The following is a 21,516-nucleotide window of genomic DNA, read 5'->3' as shown; positions in this document are numbered from 1 at the left end:
ACATTTTTGTGCCCACTTCTAAGTGTGTGGAATCCAAACACTTATTTTATTGGATTCCACAGTTCATTTGAAGTGATGATGCATGTCATTGATAGATCTCTAATTTCCCACAAGCCTCTAAAAAAATGCAACCTCAGCAGGATTTTTGCTTAGAATATGCCTTTCAAATTCCAGCTATACGGCTAAAGTATTCTGAGCCGCAGATGCCATTTATATTTACTTTGTAGAAATTATTTTGCTACAGGTACTGGTCATTTGCAGGTTTTTATAACACTGTGGAAGCATGGTGAGACTATCTTCATGTTGATCAAAGTGCTGAGATTAGGAAGTGCTAACATTTCTAAGTGCTGTATCATCATATATTTAAATATAAGAGAAAAGCTTCTGTTGGCAGATGTGATAGCTTTTTGCTATGTCATCAGTGTGAGGATAGATAGTAATTCAATTTTTCTTCATAGTCTAGGTTGATTCCATGCAAAATATATTCAAAAGTAAGGGGAAAAATACTATTAGCATAATATTTGGGAATCAATCTCTTTTTTGAGGAACTCAACATGCTAGAAAGATAAATAGGTCATATCCAAATAAGATTTTTACCTGTTGTTGGTAATACCATTTAATAAATCAATCAATATATTTTAAAAGTTTTAAACAAAACCATCTGTGATGTATTATGCTCCCAGTGCATTGCTCTGTGTTTTGTGTAAGTAGTGTAAGCTGAGAACAACTGAATGCATGCTGTTGCATTCTTGCCTTGACTCTTGGTTGATACTTTTACATTTCAGCACAATAAAGAAATATTTTCTATTTTTCTCTCTCTCACACACATTTGAACTTGTGCAAACACACACATATTGATACTCCCTGGTTCATACACTGTGTTTGACAAAGAACTGTTGTGTCTCTCCTTCATGCATTTAGCTGTAGCACTGGCAAAAAACTTATAGAATATACATAAAACTTAGAGAAGTAGGCTTCTATTTATGAAGAGAATATAAAGTACTCAAATATTATCTCAATATCAAATCTTGCATGTCAAGAGCGAAACAAAAGATTATAATTTATTTGAAAGAATTTAAGAACAGATTTTATTATCAAGTCATACTTTTAATTATATATGAGATGCTCTGGTACAGAAAAAATAATGATATTAAAAATGTGTGCTTCAGTGTGTGAGATCACTTGCTCTTTAGAGCCAAGATTACCACACAAGAGTCAAGAGACTTCAACTGCATTCTTAGTTCCAATAGACATCTTATTCCTAAATATTGGCTTTCTTCTCTGGGAGTTTATGCAATGTGACAGCACAGATTTTTTTAGCAGAAAAATTCAGCCTTGAATATTATTGTATATGGTTACAGAAGAAGATTGTTTGTTGTTTGTTCAGGTTGTTTTTAATAAAAGTCTGATTTTTCAAACAGATTTCAGAAACTGATTTAATATTATTAAAATCTTTGTTGGTCTACCAATAGCGTAAGCTTCAGCATTGTAAAATTACCACATGGAAATGGCATCCAAATTAGACAAATGCATGTCATAAAATATCACTATCGGTTATGGTTAGTAAATCATGACCATGGGCAGAACAGATGACTTGACAGTTCATTAGGAAAGACAGGAGTCAGGAAGCAAGACATTTTAATAGCCAAAATGTCTGATGTGCTAGACAACTAGAATTAATATACCAAGGAGAAGAGAGGAAAATCAGAGTTTGTTGAAATTAATTTCTATCCAACAGTCTTGTAAAAGTTACTACTCCAGAACATTAATTTGGTACAAAGATAGCTATTGGAAAACTTGAATTTATTAGATTTTTTCTTCTTTTTTCTTTTTTTTTTTTTTTTGGAGGGAAATAACTGTCTGTATTCATACTGCTGGCATTTAGCAGTACTAAAGATAATATGTAAGAAGTCAGAATAATTTTATTCTGGGACAGAAAGTTGAGAATAAAACTAGACACAGAAAACTATGGGTGAGTACTTTAAGCACCCCAAAAACATAACCATTGCCATGTTTTCAGTAATAATCATTATTTAAGAAGTTTGAGGAGCATTTTGGAAAAAACTAAAAAGGTGTGGGGAAGTTGTACATCTGCCAGGCCTTTGTCCTAAGAATGAGCAACAACATGACATAAGGATACAAGCATTCATATCTGCTTGCTAAAATTGTGAGTCACAGGTTTGCTTTTGCACTCAGCAGTAGTGAGGCTGCACCATGAACCCTGTGTTCAGTTTTGGGCCAATCTCTACAACAAGGACAGTGAGGGTCTGGAGAACACAGAAGGAAAATGGAGCTGGGAAGGGTCTGGAGCACAAGTCCTGTGAGGAGCAGCTGAGGTAGCTGGGGGTGTTTAGCCTGGAAGAAAAGGAGGCTCAGGGGAGGACCTTGTCACTCTTTACAACTGCCTGAAAGGAGGGTGTAGCCAGGTGAGGGGTCAGCCTCTTCTCCAGGTAATAGGACAGGAGGAAACAGCCTCAAGATGTGCCAGGGAAGGTTCAAATTGGATGTTAGGAAAACAATTTTCACTGTAAAGATGGTGAGGCATTGGAACAGGCTACACAGGGAGGTGGTGAGGTCACCATCCCTGAAACTGTTCAAAACCTGTGTGGATGTGGCACTTGGGGATACAGTTTAACAGTGAATAGGATGGTCCTAAACTAAGGGTGCAATTTGATGATCCTAGAGAGCTTTTCCAGTCTAAAATACTTTATGATTCTGTGATTGTACTGTGGATCTGGAAAAGATATGTTTTCATTATTGAGACATGATGCATGGAATAACAGTCACTCAATTCCTTTATTAAAGAAGGAGACACAGAAAGGAATAAAAATGCAACTTCAAGCTTGGAAGGGGAAAAAATTATGTACAGTAACATTACTTAATCCTTAAAAAAAAAGGAAAAAGTGGGTAGTATAGGGAAAACAGTACTTAGTAATTGTCAGAAAATAACCTTCAGGTCCTTTTTGAGACACTTGTTATACACAAAGTAGTTTTTCTTGATTTTGACAAATTACCTTCAAGTCTGTTTCTTTAATTGTTTATTTAGGAACTGGTATTCCGTATGGGTAAGTGAAGGTGTACTTCCAAAGTAGGCATTATCTTGCAGTTGTGATCACTAAATCTCATCTGTTTTTGTCAGCTGAAAATTAGATTATGAAAATAGGTTTTGTCTAAAATTTAGTTCTAAATCAATACACAAACAGCAGCTGACATAGATATAGATATTCTGCTTATCATTAAGCATTCTAGTCTATTGGTAACATTGAACAGTAAAAAACAAATGGAAACTTGTGATCTTTCTGTAGAACTTTAAGATGAACATTGGAAAGACCATTGTTATTTTGTATGGGCTTCTCAGTACATTACACCAAGTCTTTCTTGTTTTTGTACTGGAGACTCTAAAGCTTTAACCTAGGCACTAAAAATCCAAGTCAGATTTGAAAGGTGAGCTTGAGGGAAATCATGACATCTAGGGCAATTTCTGATTTTTTTTTTTTTAATAAATAATTCCTTCCAATTTGAATAGATGTTCTCTTGTCGACATATTGGTTTTAACTGAAAGTAGGTGTGTTTTTTAATTCGGTGCATACTGCAAGTTTTATGTCAGTAACAGATTCATAAAAATGGAAGGATTAAGAAAAAATATCACTGGATACTGCAGTTATGCATTTTTTAGAACAGGACTCTTCCTTTCATATAAGGTGAAGCCTCCATCATCCCATGAAAGGAAAGGACACACCCTGCTGTGTGGTGTCTTTAGACTGACCACAAGATACATCTTCACTTCAGTGGAAAATTTCCCTTTTTATTAATACTTGTAGTTATTTAATAATTGTATCAAGGACAAGATGTCTGATTTTTAAAGAAGGTTAATGAGATATTTTCTTTCAAGGATATATGTGGATGGCATCTTAATACCTTTTACTAGCCTTCACGTCTTCCATTGAGATTTTTTTCCTCAAAGTTTGGTAGGTGTCTATCCTAGCAATATTTCCAACACAGCAAAAGAAATACTCTGAAGCCTTATCTTTGTGGCTTCACTTTGATGGAGGGTCTCCCTGTTCATCCATCCTGACAGCCTGAGTCAAATACTTGAAACACCAAGAGTAACCTAGCAGTCGTTTTCTTCAGTCCTTTAGGATTAGCATTCCTGGTATGTGTCAGACTAGTGTGAGTGAAATTTAATGGGAAAGTAAAGCCCTCTTTATTCTACCAGGATAAAAAATGGAAACCTGTTACTAATACTGAGAAGCAATTCAAGGAAATGAAATTATTTAGGAAGTATTTGTTTTAGCATTACTAGCACTGTTTATTATCAACAGACTTGATAACAAGCCGTGTCTCCTGGGCAGTCTCCTCCCCTCATTGCCAGTCACTGTTATTCCCATGGACTGCTACTGCTCACCAGGGGTTTCCTAAAATTCTCAGCCTTCATAATTAATCAGATCAAATTATCATCTTGGAAGAACTTGCTAATGAAATACTGTCAGTGACAATACTGACTTTGGATATGCAAAAGTACATTATGAACCTTGTCACAAGGCCTCTGCAAAGAGTTTTGGCAACTTGTTGGTGAGCATACAAGTGCAAAGGGAATGCCTGTGTAAATGGAAGTGGGTATGTTTTCCATAAAGTATAGCCACAGTGCATCTAAGAAAGGAAACTTTTTTTTTTTTTTTGGTAATAAAGAATATGGTATATTAATTAGCACTTGAAAAATATTAAGAGAAATATTTATAGCCTAGATGTGGCTCAATATCAGCTGACTATAAGTTCAACACAGCAAAGCTGAAGAAGCCTCTCTATGTATAGGATAATAGATGGTCTTTTAGGCCAATAGAAGGTACCCTGAGACAAGGATTAGAGGAAAAGAAGTGGGAAAGAGGGGTAGAGGAAAAATTGTAGAACTAAAGGAGAACTGAAAGTAACAGAAAAAGTTAAAGGAACATTAGGCACAGAATGAAAAAAGCAAAATATCAGTGCATGGGAGAGACTTCCCTGAACTGCAGGGATACATTTTCTCATCTCAGTGGATTATGGCACCATGTTGATGTCCAGCATCTGCTCTCCTAAGACTGAGCTTAGTCTTTATTCTTTCACCAGGATTTTTCACACACTTCCAGATGGAGATAGTGTGATGAAGCTCTTGACTGGGTTTGGCCCCTTATGCAGAGAACTCCTTGGCTGTTGCTGTATCCTCCACTGTACAAATTTATTCTTGTCTATAGGGATTAACTTTACCATGAAAATGTATGCCTTGTAAAGCAGCATTACAGAATGGTAGACAGGGAAGACACACAGTTTTCGAGCAATGATGGTTGAGGGACAGATTTTCAGAGAAAAGCGGTTTATCACCTTGTGAGCTAGCAAAAGTGCAGTAAAGCTCTGAGGACAGAAAAGAAATTGCATGCTACCAACTACAGAATCCCACAGCAGGAGTAATAATCCCTTTTACACACTAGGCTCACTTTCTCTTCTGCTGATTTCTAGGTGTGGGTCATGCAACCTTCTGTCTCTACAAAGAGAGAGCAGAGTGATCAAACTCATGGAGGTCAGGACAAAAGGGAAAACTAAGATCAGTGGGTCACAGGATAGAAACTTTGAGAATGACTGAGCCTTGCATGAGTCTGAAACAGACAGGAGAAACAAGATTTAAAGCCAGAAATCAAAGCAGTAAATGAGACTGGGTAGAAAGCCAGTTAAAATTCTGTTAGAATTCTGCCAATTCAGTTAAAATAAAAATATTTCTTCTTGTATAACAAAATGAATGAGCTAAAAATGTTATTGCATTTAAAACAGGGTCTTTAGGGGTAATGTGAAACATTTTCTATCTCCAAACAATTTATTGTAATTTATAGTATAGAGTAAAAGTAATTGCATTTCTTCAGAAAAACAAAGAAAAACAAATGGGGAAAAACTCCCACAAAACAAAACAAAAACACCCCACCCAGTTCTCTCTATCCAAAGATATTCTGGTATCCAATTATTCATTGCACAAAAACTTTGCTAGTTTGACTAAATTTGTATACAAAGGGACATGGCTCAGTTTTTACTAAAAGTAAAAGAAGAAAATTCACTGAATTTTCACAAAGAGTAGTAGCCTGTAAGTTTACAAAAGAGAAGAGCTAAAAAGTGGAGCACTAAAACAGTTTTCACTTTTTGGTAATAAGATGTGAAATTCTTGTTCTACCATATCAAATGTTAACCAGAATTCATACAATATAATTAGGTTTTCTATAAGGAATGCTAGAAAAAAGAACTTAATTTGCATCATCGCTTTTGTGAAAAGCTATAGGTATATTAAAAATAAATTATAGAAATATCTGGATTGGTATCGGAAGTTCATGAAGACAAGTTCATCCTCAGAAAGCTCTGTTTTAACTGTATTATCTGAGAGAGGAGAGGAAAAGCAGAATAATCTGTATTGTAAGAGCAGACTGGCTGCTGTAGTTCCTATGTGGGGCTTATAGGATTTAAACAACAATTTAGGTGCTCATATTCAAGAGCAAGTCAAAAAGCTTATAAGAAATGAAGAGGCATCACATACTGGACTTTGATGTTCCTTCATCTTTCAGTTTCTATAGAAAATTATTTAAGAAAGGATTTTTGTGTCCTAAAAAATTGTCAAAGACCTGGTTGCTATGTATGCATCAAATGCTCCAACATGGCCACAATCCTTTTCAAAACAGCCTTCAAGACCATAGTGACATCTTTTAAATGTATGGATGCTTTTTTGTTTGTTTTTAATCTGAAATTTTCTTCCTTTCTCCTCAGACAACTGTCATTCACAGCAACTCAGGACTGGTTATTAGTCTGTTAGCATCTTGGTATACTCCTTTCTGACATTAAGTGCAGAGCTGAACAGGATATCTTTTGTTACATCTTTTGGCAGTGAGAAGACTTAATTCCCCATTGCTGCACTGCAGATTACTTCAACATGTTTGTACCAAACATCCATTGAGTTCAACCCTGAAACAATTCACAGGAAATGTTGGGTTTGCCAGTCATGGAAGAGATCAATTTCTCCAATCCATTTTCCTTCTGTACAGTCTGATAATTTTGTGTTTGGAAATTGACTTCAGCATGAGGAATGAGAGTCATGTGTGCTATTTTGCCTTTCAACATTTTAGGAACTGGAAACTGAGAAATGTGGCACTGAGTTTTTGTAACTGAACAGCGATAGGAAAGAATAACTTATTTCTTCTGCTGATATTTTAACAGCAAAAGTAAACCCCAGATCCTTTCACACCTCAATGCTCCTAAACAGAGAGAGGCTTTAGGGGGGTTCTACTTAAGGTATTTTTCATTGGGAAAATAGTCAGTATCCTGAAATTGCATAGGCAGGCATAGTCTCGAGTGTCATGAATAAATATCAAACAAAATGAGAATTCAAAGATGCCTTTCTCTGCTTGATATATCAAGCAGATATATCAGATTTTGGTTAGCTGTGGGTGACTGTGCTTTGAACAATCCTGAGACTCTCTCTCCTGCAGGACACTAACTTTCTGTGAAATTCTGACACACAGGAGTGTCCTATCTCAACAGGATGTCTGAGGAAGGCATTTTGAATAGCAGCTGCTCTATGCTGGATGATAGCTAATCGAGAGAGTCAACAGAATAATTCTGTTCTTTAAATACAAATTCATATATTGATAGTAATGAAAAAATGAAATACCTTCTTCAAATTGGTCTGAAATATTTATTTGCTGCTTGGTTGCTCTTTAAATATGTTTAAGAGCAACCTCTCAGGCTTCCTAAGTACCCTCCTAAAAGAATGACTTGATTCAGGGCTCCTGAAGGTTATGATGAAACTCATTTTTAGTCACATCTTTCCTAAATTCGTTTGCATCAGATAGTAATGAATATAGACATAAGAAGATAAATGGAGTTAGTGCCTTATACCTAAATGCAGAAATTTGTAATTTCCAAATGTCTTTTAAAAAGCAATTGAGTCAGATGACATTCTGAAATCTTATTTTCATTATATTTATCTTGCATATTAGGCAATGTCAACACTAATAATAAACAGTTCCTTAACTCAAGGTTTTTATTTAGAATTTTAAAATTATTCATTAGGTAATGCATTCTTCTTTAGTTGTCATTTACCTCTTCCATTGGTATCTATTTCCTTTCCTTTTGCCTCATTTCTTTCAAGAGGTTGATACTGCCTTGGAGTATAATGATAATCAGGCTGTATCACTTTTTTATTCTCTGAAGTAGGGCTGCATGGAAATTGTAAATGTTGCAGTGACTGCAGCACTACGGTAGGAAACAATAAGAATATCAACAAATTTGTGGTTAAAGTTAGAGACTGAGTTTGGCAATACTATGGATGTGACAGTGGACAAACTTTCAAAAAAAATGTAGCACTACAAAAAAAAAATTAACTGTGTTCAGGATTCTTGTTCTGGAAGAAAATAAATGTGGTTGAGGAATCCAAATGGTAAGAGGAGAAAGAACAAATGTATATTTTTTGGGGTTTTTTTTCTGAAAGAAGATACATTTATAATGTCTCAGTTAACTTATTTTTCCCATGGAAACAGAGCTTCACTTTCTGAAGAAAAGATAGACAATTTCTAGTGATACATTTAGATATTCAGGCACTAGCAGTGGGCAAACGGCTCATTGACAGACGTAGTGTAAATGAATTGGAAGATACTTTTAAAAGATGAGACGTAAAAAGCTTGCAACGGGTTCATTTCAAGGATAGTTTTCCTTCTGTTTAAGGGCAGATGGAGAGATGTCATTACTCTTCTGACAGTTATGCAGTTCCAGTGCCTTTAGTTTGGAAATTAAGATTGCAAATGGATGTGGGACAGAAGCTGACCATATTGTTAAGCCTGGAGAAAACTCTTCTAACATCTGATGAAGTTGTGCAGATTTTGAGTCTCTGAGATATGAATGAGAGCGCTGAAGGAAGATTAACAAAGATAGTAACAGAAACCTCTGAATGTGAATGCATCTTGACTGTTTTTAATAACCAATCAGGATAGAATTTAATTTAAAAATCACCTTAAACATGCCTTTTAAACTGACTGCATAATCCATTTTGGACAGGCACAACTGTGTGCACACAATATTCAGGTGCACACACGTAAAAAAGATGTCAACCATTAAGGAAGAGTTCTGAGAGGAGATGGCAGATTTGTAGATGTGTTGATGGAATAGCTACACATCAAGTAAATGTAAAAACACAGAGGAGAAGTCAGATTTTCCTTCTGTCTGAAAATCAGGTCCTGGTAAATTAGTGCTAGACACACTAAAAATTTGCAGGTAGTAAGCAGACCAAGCTGATAGTAGGAAAAGTTCATACCTATAGATTTCTTTGGCTTTTGGGATTGATGTATTGTAGTGAATTAAATACTCATCATTCTCACAGGGGTAAATTTGTGACCTCAAGGAACATCACCTGAAGTGGGGAACAGGTCACTTTAGTGTAACATCTAACAAGTTTATTTTCTCCTGCATGTAGCCAGTACACTGTAACACTTTTCAAGCTTCACACACATATTGCTAGTTTAAAGTACATGCCTCCTACATTTAAAGGCTATTTCAAGTACATTAACCAAGTGTTTGCAAGCTAAATCTGACCGTGAAAAGTAAGCTAAAATTCTGTTTCATTTCTTGGAGGGATTAGATTGAAAATATGAGTTGAGCTGAGCTATCTCTAGATGCCTATTTTTAAAATAGACCTGAGATGTGGGGGATTTGAGTGATGTTGGTTTGGGGTTTTTTTGATAGAATTATTTTAGCCTGCAATGCCATGCCAGAAATTCTGGTGATTCCTGTTTGTGAACTAATCCTTTCTTGCCTCTCATGTTAGTTTGGAACATCAGAAGAAAAGCACACATTTATTTTGTTCTAGATGGTTCCTGCACATTAAAACAAGTGGATTTCCTGTTAGTGAAAATTTTAAAAACAAAATAAGGGAGTTGCCATTGATACTAGGGATGTCCACATTATAGAATAAGTAACTAGAAAGGTGCATCTGGAAAGTATCAATTAATGGTACAGGTACAAGCTTGTAAGAGCACTTACTCCAGAGATCAATAGACATTAATTTATTTTTTTTTTTTTTTACATTTGAGTGTAATGTGAGTGAAGTAGGAGGGTATCCTACTTCTGATACATTTTGTCATCAATTCTGATTTTCACCAGGGCCATTTTCAAGTTAAATGAATTTTAGAGATTCTCCTTAGTCAACTAGTCTATGGCTTGGAAACATTAGCACTGTTTGTTGCTTGCAGAAGATGGACATTACCATAATTGTTCATTCTAGGTTATTGACAAGTAAGTTCATGCCCTGCTCTTATGCCCTCCTTAGGTTTCCACTGCCGATTATTCTTTGAAAAAAGAAATAGGAAAACATTTGGACAATACAATAGTGCCTAATATTTGGTTTCTTCTATACTGTGAATTTCTACCCTGGTTTTGTCTTCATTATACATCCATGATTTGATTTATTTTTTACTCACATATTTTTTTTATTACAGCTATGATCATTCATAGGAAAAATCCTGTTGTGACCTTAATGGAAGAGCAATTTTTTTTTTTTTTTCTCCCCTAGAATTCGTATTTATTTTCATATACATTTCATTTGCTAGTGTGGTGAGTTGACCTTGGCTGGCCACCAGATGTCAACTAAAGCCACTCTATCATTCCCATTCTCAACAAGATGTAGAGGAGAAAATAAAATTAAAATCAAAATCTTGAGATAAGGACAAGGAGATTATCAATTGTCATGGGCGAGACAAAGTTGACTTGGGGAAAATTAACTTCATTTACTGTTAATCAATACGAGAGAAGGATAATGAGAAATAAGAACAAATCAAAAAATACCTTTATCCTGCCCCTTCCTTCTGCACTGACCTTGGGGTCTGCAGGGCTGTTCCTCTCACATATTCTCACTCCAGTCTCCCAGATTCTGTTGCATAACTTTGTGTCCCGTTCTCAAATAAGTTAATGCTGAGGTGCCAGCTGTGGGCAGTGCTGTGTCCTTTTGGAGCTGTCTGGAACTTTCTCTGTTCAATGTGCACACAGCATCATGCACCTTCTCTCAGCAGTCACCCCTGCAGCTCCTCTCCTCCTTGAAAAACCCCTCACCATGTAACCCCTATATAGCTGGCATTCTGAAATGTGGGACCCATCACTGAGTGTTGCTGCCCAGCCCATGTGGCTGCCATTTCAAGAACTGCAGTGCACTGCTTGAGAATTTCTTCAAGCAGCAATGCACCAAGTTCATATGAGCTAAATTCAAAGGTTTTTAGTCCCAATCCATAGCACAAGAGTTTCTCTAGTTTCACTAATGCAAAGTCACCACATCCATGGAAGCAGATGAGCCACAGTGATTTGTGTTGCAAAGAGATCAGAATATTTCCCTTTTGTAACACACTTTGGTAAATTCTTGGTAGGATAAACACATTCCCACAAGTTATAGATTAAAAATTACTTTCAGATCATGTGCTGTAACGATTTAGTATTTATTTATTTTTGTTTATTTACTTTTTTTCTATAAATGAAAAGGCAAGACTCGTGTATATACAGTTAGATCTGAGCTCTGGATCATTTCTTATAGTACACTGGAGGAATTGAAAGAACCTAATTTACAATAAAAAAAAATATACTTAAGTCTAGGTAAGTAAAATACAAACAGGAATAGGAAGAACAATAGTGCAGATCTAATTTGTTTTATTGATTCTGTTTTGGTATTGATTTTGTCTTATGTTACTTTCTTTTCCAAAGCTCTGCCTCTGCAAATAAACTTCTTTGTGACACATGTTTATATTGATAGCATAATATCATGTGCAATATAAAAAGTAGATTTGTCAGGCAAGTGGCAAGTTTTAACATCTGGATATAGAGACACTTAATGTCACTACCTATCTGAGGAGGGATTTTAGGATCAGTTCATGTTATGTAGTTTGTCTGTCAGATACACTAGATTACAGTTTTCATGTCTGTATTTCTGTATTTAGTGACTCAGAGAACTAAGATTACAATTTTCCTATTTTTCCTAGTTGTGTTTTTTCACAAAGATATTGCACTCTCCTACATCTGTAGTGAGAAAACATCTTTTGAAATGAAAACTTTAAAACCAGATGAATGCATTAAAATAAATACAATACCAATACAATAACCTGCAGAGCTGTGAGTTCGCTCATAGATTTCCTACATAATAATTTAGCTCCACAGAGCTATCGACACTGTTTTACGTGGCTAGCCATGCTACCAGAAAAACAGAAATACCTACTCAGATATTAACTTGAAGTCGTCACCTGTAATTGCACTTGTAATTTATCCGTGAGTACACATAGTCATGAATTGACTTTAGCCTAGAAACCATAACTTCATACTGCTTTTCTGTTTGGCATAGATTAAATTCCTGTCTATCATCACCTGTCTGTGCAGTCATATTTCATGTAGAAGTGGTGCTGTGTTTCTAGGCTGTAGTTTGACAGGTCTCTACCCAAGACAATTTCTTTAGTTTATGCTTCTACCACATATCTCAAGGAAATAATCGGGCAATGGATACTTTTAGTTTAGCACAGTAATAATGTCTTATTATTATTATTATTGTTATTATTATTTTAACTATGAATGAAAAGTAATTTCACTACAAAGCAATGCAAAGTGTGTATTTGTAAACAAGTGCAGCAATATTATTTTCTTTTATTCTAATAATATTTGTATTTGTATTTATCTGAAAGGAAGGTGATTTTTTCCCCCAATCCTTTAGTGATTCATTATTTGAGAGATATCTTAGAATTTGGTTTTAAAGAAAAACTTGTGCTACTTAAAGAAGACAATTTACCAAATGTTAGTTGCCAGGTGCTTTTTATCCTGAAATAAAAGCAAGATACATTTTAAATTTTACTTATAACTGTATTTTAAAACATTTGTTATGAGGTTCTGTCCTGGCTTTGTCTGGGACAGAGTCAATTTTCTTCCTAGTAGCTGGTTCAGTGCTCTGTTTTTTCCCCTAGTATGTGAACAATGTTATAACACTGATATTTAGTTATTACTGAGCAGTGCTTACCCCAAGTCAAGGAGTTCTCAGTGCCTCATGTTCTGCCAGTGAGGAGGGGCACAAGAAGCTGGGAAAGAGCATAGGAGGGACAGCTGACCTGAACTGGCCAAAGGGATATTCTGTCCTGCAGAATGTCATGCCCAGCATAAAAACTGGGTCGAGCTGGCCAGTAGGAGCCCATCGCTGCTGGGGGACCAGCTGGGCATCGGTCAGCAGATGGTGAGCAATTGCATTGTGCATCACTGGTGGGTTGGGGTTTTTTTTCCCTCTCTCTTTTTCTTATCTCCCATTTCATTACGTTATTATTATTATTAATGATATTAATATTTTATTTCCATCATTAACTGTTCTTATCTCAATCTATCAAGTTAACCTTTTTTTCCCATTCTCCTCTCCATCCCAACATGGTGAGTGGGAGAGGGAGTGAGCAGCTGCATGATACTTTGCTCCTATCTATGGTTAAACCATGATAGTTCTCAATTCTAATCATGTAGAATATATCTTTTTGTAGTATTCATCATCAGGCAGAAATTACTCACCTTAGGTATTGCTTCTTTTGTAATTCATAACAATGCCTTGTTTTATTCTTGTTAGGATAATGCCTAAGAGATAATTTGAAGATTTTATTCATATGCACAGTATAAAATTTCTGTGTTGCATGAACCAAACTTTATTCTAGTATGTTCTTCAACACTGAAAAAAAATCTTCAACACTGAAAATCAAAAATCTTAGTTAACAGTTTAGTGGTCCTTTGTTTTAACACTTGTTCTCAGGTATGTAATTGAAAAGGATGTGTTATGTATGTAATTGAATGTTATGTGTGTATGTATGTAATTGAAAAGGATGTGTTACTGTGGTTGTAAAAGAGCATACACATTTCCTTAAATTCCTCTTATAGCACTGATCTCCTAGGTTTGTGGCTCAAAGAAATCCTGAACATTCTTTAAAGAGAATGTATACCTTATTTTCTAGGGTTGTCATTTATGTTTGAGGAAAGATTTATTCTCTGAAGCACTGTTCTGCAAGAGTAAGGAGAGAAAATTAAGTATTTAAATAACAAGCTGTCAGGTAGGTGGGCAGCTCTTTTTGGCAGGTACTTCGTTCCAAAAACTGTCAAGATTGATGTCATCTTTGTAGTCCTAACAGTAATTTTCCTTTCCCACAGAGCAAGAATCCAAATCCTAAAACACTGCATATAACATGAATTTTGTATTATACTTTATTTCTTTCAGCTATTATATAAATACAACTTAATGCTTCTTGCAAGTAACTGAAAATGTTAATCATGATTTTCTTTCAGGTGCATGGTATGAAAATTGCTGCGATTTTTCTGTATTAGTAATCAAATGTTTTGGTGAGGTTGTCTATCAGCCTATATTTTATGAAAGGAAATCACTTCAATTTTCAGGAAGATGCTTTGGGGAAAAAAAAAAATAAATTAAATACAAAACCAGAAAGTGGTTTTTTTGAATTTCCCAGTTGAATTGTGTTTGTTCCTCATGAGAAAACACATTTGGTTCCTTTCAAAAATTAGTTTTGATTAGTAGGAAAATTTTCAAAACACTGTCAACTTCTTAGAAAACCTAAGGATATTTAAGGACCAAAGTCACACTTAGAAGAGCAGCAATATACATACATTAGTGTACTTGTAAATTCAGCACTGTCAGCTTCCATTTCAGCTTGTAAAAATAAAACTGAAGTCTGCAGGAGACAGATGTGTAAGAGTAGCCGTTCTTTTATCTTTAGAGATGAAAGAAGAAGCAGTGTAATATTAATTTTTCTGAGGTTTGGTAATTATTCTCTGTTCTTGGAAATGTTTCAGTGGTTTACTCCTTAGCTTTAATATTACAAGGACTTGATATATATGGCATTAACTCATTTTCCAAGGCAGTTAATTTCAATAGGTCAGTACTGACTACTGACTTAGTAAAAGAGGCAGTAAACTTATAGATTAACTAAGCAAGTGAAGTAATTTTCTTCCCTTTTTGCATTTCTGTTATCCATATTGTAAAGTGCAACTGAAGAGTAAGTATGTATTGTTCAAAAATACTGTTGTTTTTCCTTGATGATGACTAAAATAATCTTGAAAAAAAGGCTTCCCCATGTTAAATTCAAGGATTTGGAGATCTGCAAGGCATAGAAAATCTAGGTATTTAAGACTAAAATGTTGAGAATCGAGCCTTTCATAAGTTTTTGATGCAGAAGTTTAATATTTAAAATGCCTCACCAGGCAATTTTACTGTTATCACTGTATAGTAGCTTTTTAAAAGGATAATCTCATTGTTCAATCCACAGTTTTGCATCTAACAGGCAGTCACCCAAGTACGTGATTGACAGGGCAATCTCGAATGAAGTGCTGATTCTGGACCTGTGCATGACTCCTTAAGGCCATTGCAAAAATTCCCACCCACGATGGATTAAAAAAATGGGGAAGTCAGCCAAAGAGCAATGGAAAATGGCTCAGTAAAACTACTTCATTAACTATTTAAACATCATATTAAAAGGTGAAAAGTTTGGGGAATTCATGATCTCTAGCTTAAAGGCATCAACCAGCTCAGTTTAATGTGTCTGTGCCTCTGTGTGTGTCTGTAAAAACTACCTTCTTCATTTTGACTGCACGGTGTTGCTTTTAGTGATTTCCTGTGACAGCAAGTTTTACTTCATGTTTGATAGATTGTTCAATATTGGCTTAGGAAGAAATAGCAAGCATCATAAGTGATTATACTCTCAATTCATCTTAAGAAACAAAAAAGGATAGTGTTAAAGTTGGCAGTTTAGTTTAATTATATTAGATTTCTTTTTTCTATGTGCAACATAAAGTGACAAGAATTGGGGACTGGATATCAATAATTGTTGTGTACATGCTTAAAAAGAAATTCCAAACTCTAGAAACAGGATGGAAACAGAATGAGTTTCTGTAGCTCTTTCACTAACTTTTATCACCATACTGCTCTCTCTCCCAAAATCATAAACTGCAAAATGGGTTTTGCATATTGAACCTATCACAAGCATGAAGTTATTTTCTGGAAGTGATAATATTTGGACCTGTTCCAGTGAGAAGGAATATTGCTTTCCCTTGCCTCCCATGTAAAAGAAAGGCATTTGTGCTCCCACTTTGTAAGGCCACTCGCTAACCGTGTGCAACTCAGAAAAACCTCTTAAATACTGCAGTGCCAGTTTAATTTAGTCATAGTTCTTATCAATGATTTTGCAGATGCTGTGGGCAATAAGCCATGTGAGTCACAGAGCTTTCCAAAGTACATTTCATGTCTCAGTGATGAGAGTGAAAGCATTCTTCATGGCCATGGCCTGTCCAAAGCCCTTTACTAAGTAGTTTGTTTTTAAAGCAGACCTACAATGCTACTATTTATAAACCCAAGCCTCCCCCCCCCGCAAAGTGATGGAGGGCTCAAAGTAATTTGCTTCCCACTACAATCTGATGAGTGAAAAATAAAGACCAGATCTGATCTTTATTGCAAGAATAAGATACAGAAATTTCACATCTGTTCTAATTGAGGACAAAAGCAATGTGCGAAACTGGATCAGTCCATGTGTTGCAGTTTGGATTTTGCTGTGTAAGAGCCTGAAGGAAAGAAGCATGAGGGAATCCTACTTTCTGGTCACTGGAGTTTCCTTCAATTAGCTATTGCCACACCATTTTGCTGCAACTGCTTTCAGTGTCACTGCCACTAGTGATCCTTCACGAGAGGAGGGTGTTTCTGCACAACCTCATATTAGCATTCATTTCTGCTCTGTTACCCCAGATCACCTCGAGCCTTCCCTGAGCTACTGCAGAAATGCAGCTGAGAATTGATAATTTTAAATTGTATAGAGATATGAAAACTACAGGAAGAAGTCTCTCACATCCATTTTTTGACTTCTGTCTGGTCTAAGCAATTTCATTGGGAGTTCTCACTTTGGACAGCAAATTACAAGTAAAGAATACAATTTCATACAGTTTGAGGAAAGTTAGTACAGTGCAGGGTCTCATTTTAGTACTGGATCAATTTTATCTCTGAAACTTTTACAGTCTAGATAGAAGGGGATTATTTTTAACACAACACAAAGGTCTTCATACTTCTCCGGTACATGTAGAAAAATGGAAAAGTAGAAAAAAGGAAACATTACCACAAAAAAAAATGACTAGTGTAACCTTCAAAGAAGGTTATTGTTTGAAGTGTTAGAAAACATTATAGAAATTTAAAAGTATGTTCACAGATAGCCACTCTCAAGCAAACCACATATAGTAGCAAGACAAAAAAGGGTTACCAGCACCACCACAGAGTTCATACTGGATGGCTGCTTTGACCTAAGGGCATTTATTCAAGATCAAATCTAGTTATGAAGTTCTTGCCATAAAATTATGCAGCTATCAATATTTCAGTTTGCTGGTCTGTATCACTAGATCACAGTGCAAATGCAAAATTATTGGGAGGCTGTACAACCATCCACAAGACAAGCAATTAAAGGTTTTAAATATCAAGGAAAAAGTAGTAATTTCTGTAATTTTTTTGAAAATAATGTTTCTTCATTAATTCATCATTATATTTTCATATATCCTTTAAAAAGCACCACAGAAATCTTGCTTTACAGAAAGATGAGCTTTTAATTTAAAGCACCATTGATTTAGGCTTTTAAAGCTGGATTCGACAAAAGACCTGTAAATCAGACTCTATAATATTTAGGTCATTTGTATTTTGACTTTTGACTTGTCAGATTCTTTATTTTTTCATCATACCATTCTCTGAACCCTCTGCATGTGTAGGAAATGTCAAGAACACTTGTTTTTCTTGGCTTCTTTATAATTTGGAATCTTATCTTCTTTTTGAAACCTGAAATGGAAATACACATACCTAGTAATGTATTAGTTCATGGTTTTCACTTCCTTAAAGCAAAACATGTAGTTTTAGAAATGGGCACATACCTTGCTCTATTTAAAGGGAATACACACTTTTTTTTTTTCCCAAATAGCTTATAAAAGGAGAGGACCTGATGACTGTAAATGGAAAGGCAAGACTCTGGTTTTCAAGTTCATCGCTCTAGAGTTGAAGAAAATGGAGAATTAAAGAGGAATCAGCTAGGGATTTTTTTGACAATATTATTAGCCATATATTAAACTGAGAATGTGTGAGATTACATTGGAACCCTGAGACCATCTATAAGACAAAATAAAGAAAAATAAACATTTATTTGCAACCTGTCTGGCTGCTCACAAGAATTAGTGGTCAAGGTTCCCCATCAAATAAATCCAGTACTCTAAAAGCAATACTATATTTTCAGTGAAATGTTATATTTTCCACCTTTATTCCTTTCAGAGTCAAAACATGTTATAGCTTAATCTGAATGCCTGCCCACAGGGATAGGAAAAATAATAAAATTGTTGAAAAGCAGTAGTACTTTCTATTTACTTTGCAGAGCTGTTTTTATTGTTATTCACAACAACTCTGTAGATGTCTTCTGAAAAATATAAACATGTATGTATCAGAACGCATCTCCCACTTGAAAACCTGATAGATCATTTTTGACAAGAAATGAGAAAATGAGTGGGGAAAGACTAATTATATTTCATTTCAGCCTTTTCCTAAGGCATAGAAAACATTTCAGAAGAATTTCAAGGTCTGCATGGAGCAGAATCTAATTAAAAGCTCAGCCAATGTCAAAAAGTTCCCCCAAATTGATATGCCTTGAAAAAAAAATATATATCAATAGAAGGTGATACTTATGGTCTTACAAGTTCCATAGACAATAGCTGATGAGTGGTTGTTTTTTGTTTTTTTTTTTTTTTTTAGATTTATTTTTATTATAGGGACACTAAAGCCAGTTATATAGCAAGTATTTTGACTTTAAATAATCATAGAATGGCCTGTGTTGGAAGATTTAGACCTTGAGTTGGAAGACCTTACAAATCATCTAGTTCCAACCCCTGACAATTCTGGTGACAATTCCATGGAAAGACAAGCATACAGTTAAACTACAACTGGGACTACTACCTTGAATTTCCAGCACTGGCATTTAGAAACACACCTGCTCAGCACCTTGCTGCCCTTAATTCCCACAGAGCCTTTCAAATTCTGCTTCTTTCAAAGGCTGACTTTACCTAGATTCAGAGGTTGACTCCACAGCTCCTTTTGTTCAAAGTGATACAATCCAGCAGCAAATTATCCACTCAGATGATAGGTAGCAAACAGTGGGACCTCACTTTGTAGCAGTTGGAGACTATGGGCACCAATTATGATTTGTGTTTATACTCTTTGTATCCTTTCATACTTACAGACATACATCTTATGTTCCTTAGGAAGTTGCATATATTCTTGTACATTACAAATTAGATAATCATGTTATTCCTTTGCTAAACACATATGCAAGCCCTAATCATGGACTACAATTCATTTAGTGCACGTTCTGTACATTGGTATGCCATGTCTGAAAAGTTTCTATGCCACAGGGATATAATACAGAACTTATGCAGCCACTGCTCAGTGTTCTGCTGTGCCACAGGAATCCTGCTCATTGCAGTAACATAAAGTGCTTGTCAGTTGCACCCTACAGCTTTCTGTGGTTCCAAGTCCTTCATAGCTTCAGCACATAGATTTGATGTTTCCATGTCTGTGAAGCGTCATAATTGCCTATAGCTGAAATAATCTTGAATTACATAAAACTTATGATTCACACAATTCATTTTATTGCTTGAAATGTCTTTAATACCAGTCTACCTGAAATTTTAAATTTGCTCCTTTCTCAGGGAGCCTTTGTGCCACATAAAAACAGTGTGAAGGAGCATCAGTTAAATGTCTTTGTAAAATTATTTTATATTACAAAGGTAAAATAATTTACTAACCATTAAAAATAAAAACCAAAATTGGTTTAGAACATGGTAGTAAAATATTTAATTTTACTCCACACACCTTATGAGACATTAGTATTAGTTTGTAAATAAATTCAAAAGACATTTTAATTTCCTGTTCAACTGACCTTTTTAGCTGACACTCATTCCAAAAGGAAGTTCTCCACTGTCAAGTTCTCTTTTGGCAGCTCACAGTCTTAACATTTGCTGCTGACAATTGTTGGCAAGGAGTAATTATATTAGTAATATGAAAGAAGTACTCCTTTTCCATAACATTTAACTCTCAGCAACAACAAAATAGCTATTTAGCACTCTCTCCCTGGGGATTTCCACATTTCAAATAATACTGAAAAGCACATGGACCTGTTGGAGTGAGTCCACAAGAAGATTACAAAGATGATCAGAAGGCTGCAGGACCTCTTCTGTGAAGACAGGCTGAGAGAGTTGGGCTTGATCCTGGAGAAGGCTCTGGGGAGACCTTATAAAGCCTTCAAGTACCTAAAGAGGGAAAACCAAAGCGAGACTTTTTACAAGGGCATGTAGTGATGGAACATGAGGTAAGGGCTTTAAACTGAAAGAGGCTTGTTTTAGATTAGATATTAGGAAGAAATTCTTTCCTGTGAGAGTGGTGAGGCACTGGCACAGGTTGCCCTGACAGGATGCCCCATCCCTGGAAGTGTTCAAGGCCAGGTTGGATGGAGCTCTGACAACCTGGTCTAGTGGAAGGTGTCCATGTCCACAGCAGGGGGGTTGGAATGAGATGCTCTTAATGGTCCTTTCCCAACCTGAACTATATTCCTATTAATGATTAATTGACAGAAGATATGTAAAGCCACAAACCTTTGTAATAACGATATCCTTATTACAATAACCTTCAACAATGACATTCTGAAGTTGTTTTAATTGTTTAAAGTTTTGAGTTTTTTCAAACTGCCTGTAACTGTGAACTAATTTTCTGTAAGGAAAAGTAATATGACAATACTATTAATTGAAATGGAAATGTAAATAAAAATAATTCCTTCTCTTGGTGACTCTTAACTGTAGCAGGCTATTTTATGTCCCTTGTTTTTATCTCCTGTGGGGTTTGGGTGTTTGTACAGTAGAAGCTTTCATAAAAACCTTTCAGCGTGAAGATTTTTTCTTCTTTGTTTGCTTGGAGTTGAGCTAGATCTACAAATCTGTAGTTATCATTTTGTTGTTTTGCCAGTTGTCAGTAATATATCTGTGTCAGCTGTGTTCACAAGGAAAGTTATTTCACAAATGTCTTTATAAATCTCTCAAACTCTTTTGTAAAAAAGCAGGTCTGGCAATATGTTTTCTGAGACTGGACAGAACTCAGTGCTGAGTATTGCATCAATTTCTCTTCCAGCGTCACAATCTGGGTGCTTCCTATGGCTGATAGAAATTTCATTGGAGTATTGCTTGACTCCTTACTGGCTCAAAAATAACTACTAGAAGAATCTTGTTTGCACTGTCATGTGTACAAACTCTTTATCTCTTAGCAATGAAAGTACTATAGTGGCCCCCAAGAGAATCTAGAATTTTGGTTTAGAAACGCCGTAATTCACATATTTAATTTCTTAGTATTTTTTAACTTATTCCTCAAATTCAAAGAATCTGTTAACATTTCTAAATGAAAAGATA

General features: G+C 35.5%; 1 protein-coding gene across 5 annotated transcripts in view; it reads left to right on the top strand.

The window, feature by feature from the left end:
* CNTN5 (contactin 5) overlaps positions 1-21,516 on the top strand; it is a 602,217-nt gene that overhangs the window by 240,714 nt on the left and 339,987 nt on the right. Inside the window, exon 1 of one of the 5 annotated variants that reach the window (XM_085064535.1) lies at positions 13,113-13,246. The exons of the other annotated variants lie outside the window; for them this stretch is intronic. The gene's annotated coding sequence lies outside the window, so the exon portion shown is untranslated. Of the gene's footprint in view, positions 1-13,112; positions 13,247-21,516 lie in introns of those variants that run through there. 5 annotated transcript variants of the gene reach the window in all.

This window comes from Lichenostomus cassidix, chromosome 1, assembly GCF_008360975.1.
Source record: "Lichenostomus cassidix isolate B80296 chromosome 1, HeHo_3.0, whole genome shotgun sequence".
NCBI classification, from domain to species: Eukaryota; Metazoa; Chordata; class Aves; order Passeriformes; family Meliphagidae; genus Lichenostomus; species Lichenostomus cassidix.
Note: the sequence above shows the minus strand (reverse complement) of the source record. Positions and strands in the feature narration are given on the sequence as shown.